The sequence below is a fragment of the Pinus tabuliformis genome, chromosome 7 (genome assembly GCF_031772625.1).
Source record: "Pinus tabuliformis cultivar Carrire ecotype Pingquan chromosome 7, CPIR1, whole genome shotgun sequence".
NCBI classification, from domain to species: domain Eukaryota; kingdom Viridiplantae; phylum Streptophyta; class Pinopsida; order Pinales; family Pinaceae; genus Pinus; species Pinus tabuliformis.
Window position 1 is genome coordinate 1,789,979,860 of NC_142293.1, and position 8,565 is coordinate 1,789,988,424.

The following is an 8,565-nucleotide window of genomic DNA, read 5'->3' on the forward strand; positions in this document are numbered from 1 at the left end:
ATGATGGCTCTATCAGAATCATCAGTCTACCATCAGACGATTGTCTGTCCTATGTACATGAAAATGAATTTATAAAGCTGAGCATGGGAATGCCCGCCTATTACACTAAAAAATGTCACCATGACTATTTACAGTTAGTATGGCTCTATCAACAGTCATGCTATCCTCTTAGGCAAGTCTTATGCCTCTGCTCTCCATGTCAAACTCCAAAAAGAGAGAAAGTCTTTATAAATGTATTTATCTCTGGGTACGCAGGTTCTCTCAACCTTACCTGCGGGTACGCATCCAATGTTCACAAAAGCTGCGTCCTTGGACGCTCTGTATGTAAAGGGGCAGGTGCGTCCCCCTGTAAAGGTCAAAATGTGCAAGTTTCATCTTTAAAAAGTTACTTGTGGTCATTTCTAGAGCATTCTAGAACGTTGTTCGATGTGTATTGAGTGCCTCCAGATGGTTCATGTACCCCTACCAAAGAGGAACTTATCCCATCAATAAGGGAGCTATCCCATCCAAAGAGGGGATTATCCCATTGATGGTGGACCTGATTAACTTCCTCTTGAGCACTATAAATACAGGCATTGGGCCAGAAGGAGGAGAGGTTGAAAGCTAAACATTTCTAAGGGTAGATGCTGCAGGAATTAGGACTCCCATTTAGAAGCTTGTGAGGAGAGATTGTCATCTTTACTTGTTCTATTTGGAAGTGGGTGAGCTTTGTCAAAGTAAAGGAGAACTCTTGATGGACCCTGGGAGGGACTTGCACAACACCAAGGCTCAGGTTGTAATTGTTCCTTTTGTTTCCTATTAATGCAAATGAGTCCATTCTTCTCAATAACTTGTTATTTATGAGTTGTTTCATGTACTCCTTGGTCTATGTGTTAAGTATGTTTTATTCTATGAGATTATCAAGTGCTATTTAATCGTTTGATTGTTAGTGGATGTAGGTTTCAAAGTGAAGGAGGAGCTCATCCGGATCCGCGGAGGTGGACTGCTACAACAGCGTTGGACTACAGGTAGGATCTAAACACTTGATTTCTTATATAGTAAATGCATGTTTAGAGAAGGATTGCTCTTGTTTGTCTTGTTTGTCACTAGAGAGTCTTAGGCTCCTAGGGAGGTTGATTTGTGTCCGCACTATCGACTCTTTCCGCCTGACAAAATGGCGACCATACTGGGGACTCCATTGATGTGAAAGTCTTTTCCTTTGTATGTAACTTTGCTCTGAGAAAAGTCATTTATTTTCTGGTTTTTTGCTCTGTGACTTTGTTTCTGGGTGGGTTAGCTTAGGGTTAGATTCAATTTAGTTTTTCTTGAATTTTCTAGTAGGACGCACCCTCTGAGTATTGCACAGTGCGTCCCTGGACGCACTGTCGCTGTGTGCACAGAGCGGGCCCGCACCTGTCTTAACGGGTTGCCTGCGTCCCCTGCTAAAATTTAAGAAAATTCCATTTTTTACATTTTTTCTCTTAGATTTTGCTTTTTCTTAATTTTTACTGCCCAGATCCATTAGTCTCTTGTCAAAGATCTTCACCTGAACTTGTTTTGATAGCATTGAGTGTTTTAGTGGATTTCATAGAAGTTTAAGCCCTAGGGTTTGATTTTTGAGTAGGTCTTGTAGTGACTTTGGCGGTAGAAGTTGTCAAGCCTTAGATCTCTCTAGTTTTGTCAGCCTTCTTAGAAGTCGGACCTGTCATATAGTCTACCTGTGAGAGCAACTTACCTTTGATGGTCTCTTTGGCAAATTTCGAAGTGCTTGTTGATTGAGTATTGAATTCCATTTTACAAAAAGAACAAAAAGATTTGAGTTTTGTTTTGACTGGTCTTTTGATTCTGCATTAGCTGGTCCTTGGCTTGATTGTGGTCAAGTAAAACAACCTAGAATCATCCTTGTAGGCTTTTTCCTCGTTAGGTTTGCTTAGAGTAAATTTCTTTTTGATTTGCTTGTGAGTCAAGTTTTCATAGATTTTATAGTTTTTGAGATTGATTTTCGTTAAAATAGATTTATATGCTTTGTTAAATAAGAGAAAATACAAAAACATCTCCTTTGAAAAGTTTTGTTTCAAGTAGCTTTGAGGCATTTTGAAAGAAAAAGAGTTTTTCGTGCACGTAAGGAGTGGTCATGTTTGTATGCTTGAAAAGATAAAGAGAATTGTTTCTTTGATTGTCTTTACTAAGAAAGTTGTTTTCTATAAAATTTGCATCTCTCAACTCTCTTAGTTAGGAATTTCATTGAAAGAGGAAAGTAGCGTAAATCATCTTAGGTGCATCTTTGTAGTGGTTTGAGTCGAGTCTACACACCACTGGTTTCATTTCCGCTACCTTTTGTCTTTAAAGAAAAACCATAAAATCAACGCTTAAAGTAAAATCAACGTAGTAACTTTTATTTACTAGGGCTCTGAAACACCAATTTAGATCAGGCTAGTGTCTTGGAGTAGGAGAGTAATTAACTCTCCAAGACAACAAAACCAAACAAGTAGCTTATCTTGTGATAGAATAAATCCAATTGTCTCATTTGTACTCTGGGAAAGCTCCTCTTAAAGGAGAAGCATGAGCTCGTGTCCGAACCAGTGAGGGGATCAATCCTCCCTCGTTGGGAACGACGCCAGACACGCACGTATTACAAACGGTAAACCTCGGATTAACCCTTGTCGAGGAGCCAGGGGTCACTTGTCGGTAAACCTTGGATTATTGTCAGGGAACCGGCAAGGGGATTGAGCTTGATACTCTGCCCTTGCGTGCTGTCGGAGTGTAGATTGTTCCCCCAGGTGCATTTGTTGCGGTTGGTAACCTTAGTGACCATTATTTTTAGGATTCTACCGAGGTGACGGTGGAGGGAAGATCCCACTGTACCTGGAGCAGACGTCGGCTAGACTCACTTGGATTTTCCGGGGGGTTCACTTCACTCGAGACGGTTAAAGTGGAGGAACTTGTGTCGGTCTATTCATTAAGCAGGTTGCCGGGGTAACTGTTCCACCCGCCACTTCTGTACTGAATCCGGCGATGTTGGGTTTCATCTCCAACTAGCGTTTTCGGTCTAGAAGGCTACTGTTTGTGCTTGGTTTGACGCCCTAGATTCTTTAGGCATGTGATTCAAATTTGTTTGGTTCTTTAGCGACTTTAGGTGGTTTGATTTGAGATTTTACTTTGTTTTCGTGTGTAGTAGTTAAAAGTTTTTAGCTGTGGCGGAATTACCGAGACAGTGCCGTAGACTTCGGGGCAAGTCACCTGAGATTGTTACCAGAACTGATTTGTTGAGGAAACTCCGTAGATCGCGGGGTGGACCTCCTGAAGACGTCCCGGGGCAGTACGAAGGATTGAAGGTCCTTGTAACTCCTCCTAGTGGCAGTAGAGTAGGATCACCTGAAGAAGGAGAATCTTCCTTGGTAGTCCATCCAGATTACCAAAGTCTAGAGACAGGTTATAATCCCGAAGCTGTTACAGTTTCTGAGCTTGCTGGTAGTTTTTCGTCTACTAGTGATATAGGCGAAGAACCTAAAATCTCTGAACCTGTTACTCCGACTTCTAGTGTTCCAGATTCACCAAGGATAGAACGAGTTATCACCGAAAATCTTCCCACTGGTTTGATTGCTATTGAAGAACTTGCTCCAGAGGAAGAAATAGGTGTCTCTAACCTTGAAGATCAACTTACTATTGAGCTCAGGGAGCGTGAATCTATCTTTTACAGTCCTCCTAGAAGTACTACTTGGTACCTTTCGTTAACTAATTATTTAGACAACTCAGGGATAGGTTTTTCTCCACCTCGTACTCCTTTTCCACCAGGAGGTATTTATACTCCTGTAAATATGTCTGGTCAGTCGTCCGTGTTTACTCAAACTCCTGAATCTTTCTTACACGGCGGTCCTTCTGTTCCCACTGGGTATCAGTCGCTTTCTGGTACCTTTGCGGGGGCGTCTCCTCAACCCGTCGATCATGGGTTATTAGCTGGAAGCAATGGTAATAGACCGTTGGGTGTAGGGGACATTTACATGATGTCAGGATCAGTTCCCGTTTCTCAACCTCAAGGTGGCCAATTACCGCCTGGGGGGCAACCTCAAGGTACACAAATCGTGTCTGGGGGGCAACCTCAAGGTCAGTATGTACCTATGGTGCAATACATGCCTCAGGGTCAACCCCAGCCTCAATATGTACCCCAAGGTCAACCTCAGTATCAATATCAACCTCAAGGATGGCAACCCCAAGGATGGCAACCTCAAGGGTATCAACCCCAAGGGTATCAACCTCAAGGGTATCAACCTCAAGGTCAAGGTCAACCCCAGTATCAGTATTTACCCCAAGGTTATCAACCTCAAGGTCAATACTCGAGTCAAGGTTATCAACCACCTCAAGGTCAGTCATATGGTCAAGGTATGGGAACTGCACCTTTCAATTACCAATCCTATCCTCAATCCGGTTATGGACCTCAGTATTCTGAACCTGTTACGGGTCAATACCCCGGAATGTTAGTGTGGGATCCATCAAAGGGTCAACAGGTGTTGCAGCTAAGTATACAGTTGGTACCTCAAGCTGGACAACCCGTAGTTTCTGGTTCACCCCAGCAACCGCAACCTGTCCAGTCAAATGTTCAAACTTCTATAACTTCGGTAGTTACTCAGCCGCCAATTGCACCTAGTACTCCATCTCAAACGGCTGCTGCAACTACCGCTACATCTACCGCACTTACTTCTGGAGTATCGACAGCTTCGGTTTCTACTGTCTCTGCAACCACTCCTCAGGCATCTTTACCGTTGTCTAGATCTACGATTCAAACCACGGTCCAGATGCCTATGGGTCAGCCTGGTATAAGTACGGTTGTCACTACTCAACATCAATTTGTTCAACAACCGTACCAGGGACAGTACCAACAAGGGCAAGCTGTCCAACAGCCAGTTTACCAGTATCAACCGTATCCTGGGTACACTTATCAACAACCTCAACAACCCCAGTACGGTCTGGTTAATCCTGGTTTTCCAGGAGGATATAATATCCCTAATGCGATTCCTGTTCCTAGTTATCCTGGATATCCTCCTCCTGGAGCTGGTGTCATGACTCAGAGTTTTAGAGATCCTAACCGGCAATTACTGTTTATCGCAACTTTGGATTTACCAGACTTGACGCGCCTAACGAATGATCCAATTCAATATCTTCAGTTCTGGCCGCCAATGCCAAATAAGTTGCCCAGTGATATACCCAAGTTCGAAGGTAAGCCTGGAGAGGACCCGTCGAATCATGTGATGACTTACCACCTCTGGTGTGCTTCAAATTCTATCTCGGATGATTCGATCCGCTTACGTCTTTTTCAGCGTACACTCATTGGTCTCGCGGCCAAGTGGTACATTGAGTTACCACGGGCCTCTTTTTACAATTTTAGCCAGTTAGCTACCTCGTTCTTAACTCACTTTCAGTTGCCGGTCAGATACGATAACGGCACGGAATTATTAACTTCACTAAAACAATCGATGTCCACGTATATTTCTGATCACATTCATGAGTGGAGACGTCGAAGGAGGTTAGTGAAAGTTTTTATTCCGGACCAAATCTTAGCTGAATGGTTTGTTAAATCATTGTTACCGAAGATTACTGAAGATGTAGCTAAGGCCGGAGTAGTTACTGAGGAGCAAGTCATTGCTCAGGCACAGTACCTTGACTTAGTTTATACTCAGTCAGGTACGTTACACGAGAAGATCCCAGATCTTCCAAAATCGAATCAAATCGCTGCTGCTCCTTCGGGATCTCATGCCGCTGATGGTATGATTGGTACGGTGAACACAAAGAGTAAGAAGAAGTCTCCAAGAGTTCTACTACTCCTATAATCACCCTGCCTGATTCCCCGACAGGAGAGTCTTCTCCTGAACTTTCCGCCGATATTCACGCTGTAGAGTCATCTACGGCCAAATCAAAAAATGGTGGAAAGAAGAAAGGGAAGAAGAAGGCTAAACAAACAAGGCTCCGAAGGAGAAAACAGAAAAGTCGGAAACCAATGACGAAAAGCGCAAACCTCGATATCCTTGTCTTATTTGTGAAGAGGATCATTTTACAAGAGATTGCCCTCATCGGGCCGAGGTTGTGAAAATAGTCAAAGGTTCTCCCACTCCTGCTGTGTTGAAAGATCCATTTCCAAAGCAGGAGAGTAAGATGATAGGTTCTTCCTCGACTGCCAGTGAAGAACCCATTTTGATGATGTCTCATGTGAGGATTGCGACTCGGTCGCAAGATTATGGTAGTAAGAATCCTGTTGATGGTAAGGAAGCAGAATCTTCTCATTCTAATCCATCAACCTCAGCTCCCGGTTCCGATCCACTACAGATCGAAAAACCTAACCCAGACTTAGTAATCAAACCGCCCGCCAAGGGTGTACTTCGAAGGTCTGCTTTCAATCCACATGCGAGAGCGGCCCAGAATTACAACATTGTTGAGGACTTAGCTGTTTCACCCTCAGCAATGTCGGCTTTAGAAGTGCTGCAATCATGCCCAGCACAACGGAAATTACTTTTGTCGGCTATCGGAGCTGTTGATGTTCAGGACCCAAATCTGATAATCTTCGATCTAGAAAATAGTACACCGCGTCTACCCCATCAAATGGCTTTCCAAATTCCAGTGATAGTAAAAAACAGGCCTATTCATCGGACTGTGATTGATGAGGGAGCTTCTACGTGTATTATGTCGATTCGGTGTTGGAGATCGCTTGGTTCTCCTTCGCTGAACCAATCCCCGACCATCCTTAAGGCCTTTGATGGCCGTGGGTTCCGTCCGTTTGGTATTCTACAGGAATTGCCTATAGGGGTAGAAGGGAAAACCGTTAGTCTGGATGTGGAGGTGGTTGATGCCCCTCTAGACTACAACCTTCTTTTGGGTCGAAGTTGGTCATATGCTATGACAGCGGTCGTTTCATCGGTCTTCAGAGTAATAAAGTTTCCACATAACGGTAAGATCGTGACAATTGATCAGCTGACATACTTTTCATCCGACCCAGCCTCTTCAGAGAGTATCCAGCATGTCGGTAAGACGACAATCCCTTATAGGGACGTTGGCGTCGGTTTAGTTAAAGATTCCGGTTTACTCGGAACTTTTCCTTTCCCTCCAATCAACGCAGACCCTTCATTTGCATCAATTCATATGATTACATCAGACAACATTATTTATGATGATCCTTGGATCGTCCCATCTGAATCTGAGATAGACTCATTCGGTGATGCTATGCCCTTGAGTCCATATGAAATTGCTTATGAAGCTGTCATGTCTTTTACCGACTCGCGTTCAACCCAAATCGACCAAATGAATGTGGTCAGTGAAGAGTCACTTTTCACATCATCCTTAGAACGGATAGCGTTTCCCGAAGTCGTGTCATCTGACGAGCAACTTCGCAAAATCCTAAGTGTAGACGATCTACCATGGGAAGATCTTCATCATAGATCTTCGTTTTTACCTGAGGATGATGCTTTTGAAAATGATTTTTCATCTATCTTTACCGCTGAATATGTCAAAGACGCTCAGAATCCAATGAAACATCCTGATTCGGAGTTGAATTTAGGGAATATTTCTCGCACTATTACCATTGACATTTCAGTGAAGCCCGGAATTGAGGAAAACATTCATATAGGTGCCTCATGTACAGAAGATGAAATTCAAACTCACAAGGCCCTATTCCAAGAATTCCGCGATGTGTTTGCCTGGTCTTACGAGGAAATGCCGGGAATCGACCCTGCCATAGTTGTTCATGAAATAAATACCTACCCGGACGCTAAACCCGTCCGGCAACGGTTGCGTCAGATTCACCCTCGGAAAGCGGCTGCGATTAAAGCAGAAGTTGAGAAGCTGTTGAAAGCAGGTTTCATTTATCCAATCCCGTTAACGGATTGGGTATCAAATATTGTTCCGGTTAACAAGAAACAAGGAACAATAAGAATCTGTATCGATTATAGGGATATAAATCGAGCTTGTCCAAAAGACAGCTATCCAACGCCCTATATCGATCAAATAATTGATGATTGTGCCGGAAGTGCAATGTTTTCCTTTATGGATGGTTTTTCGGGCTATAATCAAATCAATATTCTACCTGCCGATCAACCAAAAACGGCATTCATTTGTCCATGGGGGACATTTGTTTACTGCAAATTACCTTTTGGGCTTAAGAATGCCGGAGCCACTTTTCAACGGGCGATGTCTTACGCATTTCATGACATCAAGCACATTGTGCAACCGTACCTCGATGATTTGCCTGCTCATTCCTTACATCGAGCTGATCACCTTGTCCACTTACGAGCAATCTTTATGAGGTGTAGGCATTATCGTATTCGGTTGAATCTGCACAAGTGTGTTTTCTGTATAGAAGCGGGTCGATTGCTGGGATTTGTTGTTTCAAAAGCCGGCATTCGCGTAGATCCCTCGAAGGTCGAAGCTATCATCAAATTGCCTCCTCCTTCGAGCTTGCGCCAACTCCAAAGTTTGCAAGGGAAAGCAAACTTTTTACGCCGATTCATTCCAAACTACGCCGAGGTCACTAAGGCTTTTACACGGTTGTTGAAACAGAACGCTCAATTCTTTTGGGACGAGATTGCCCAACAATATTTTGAT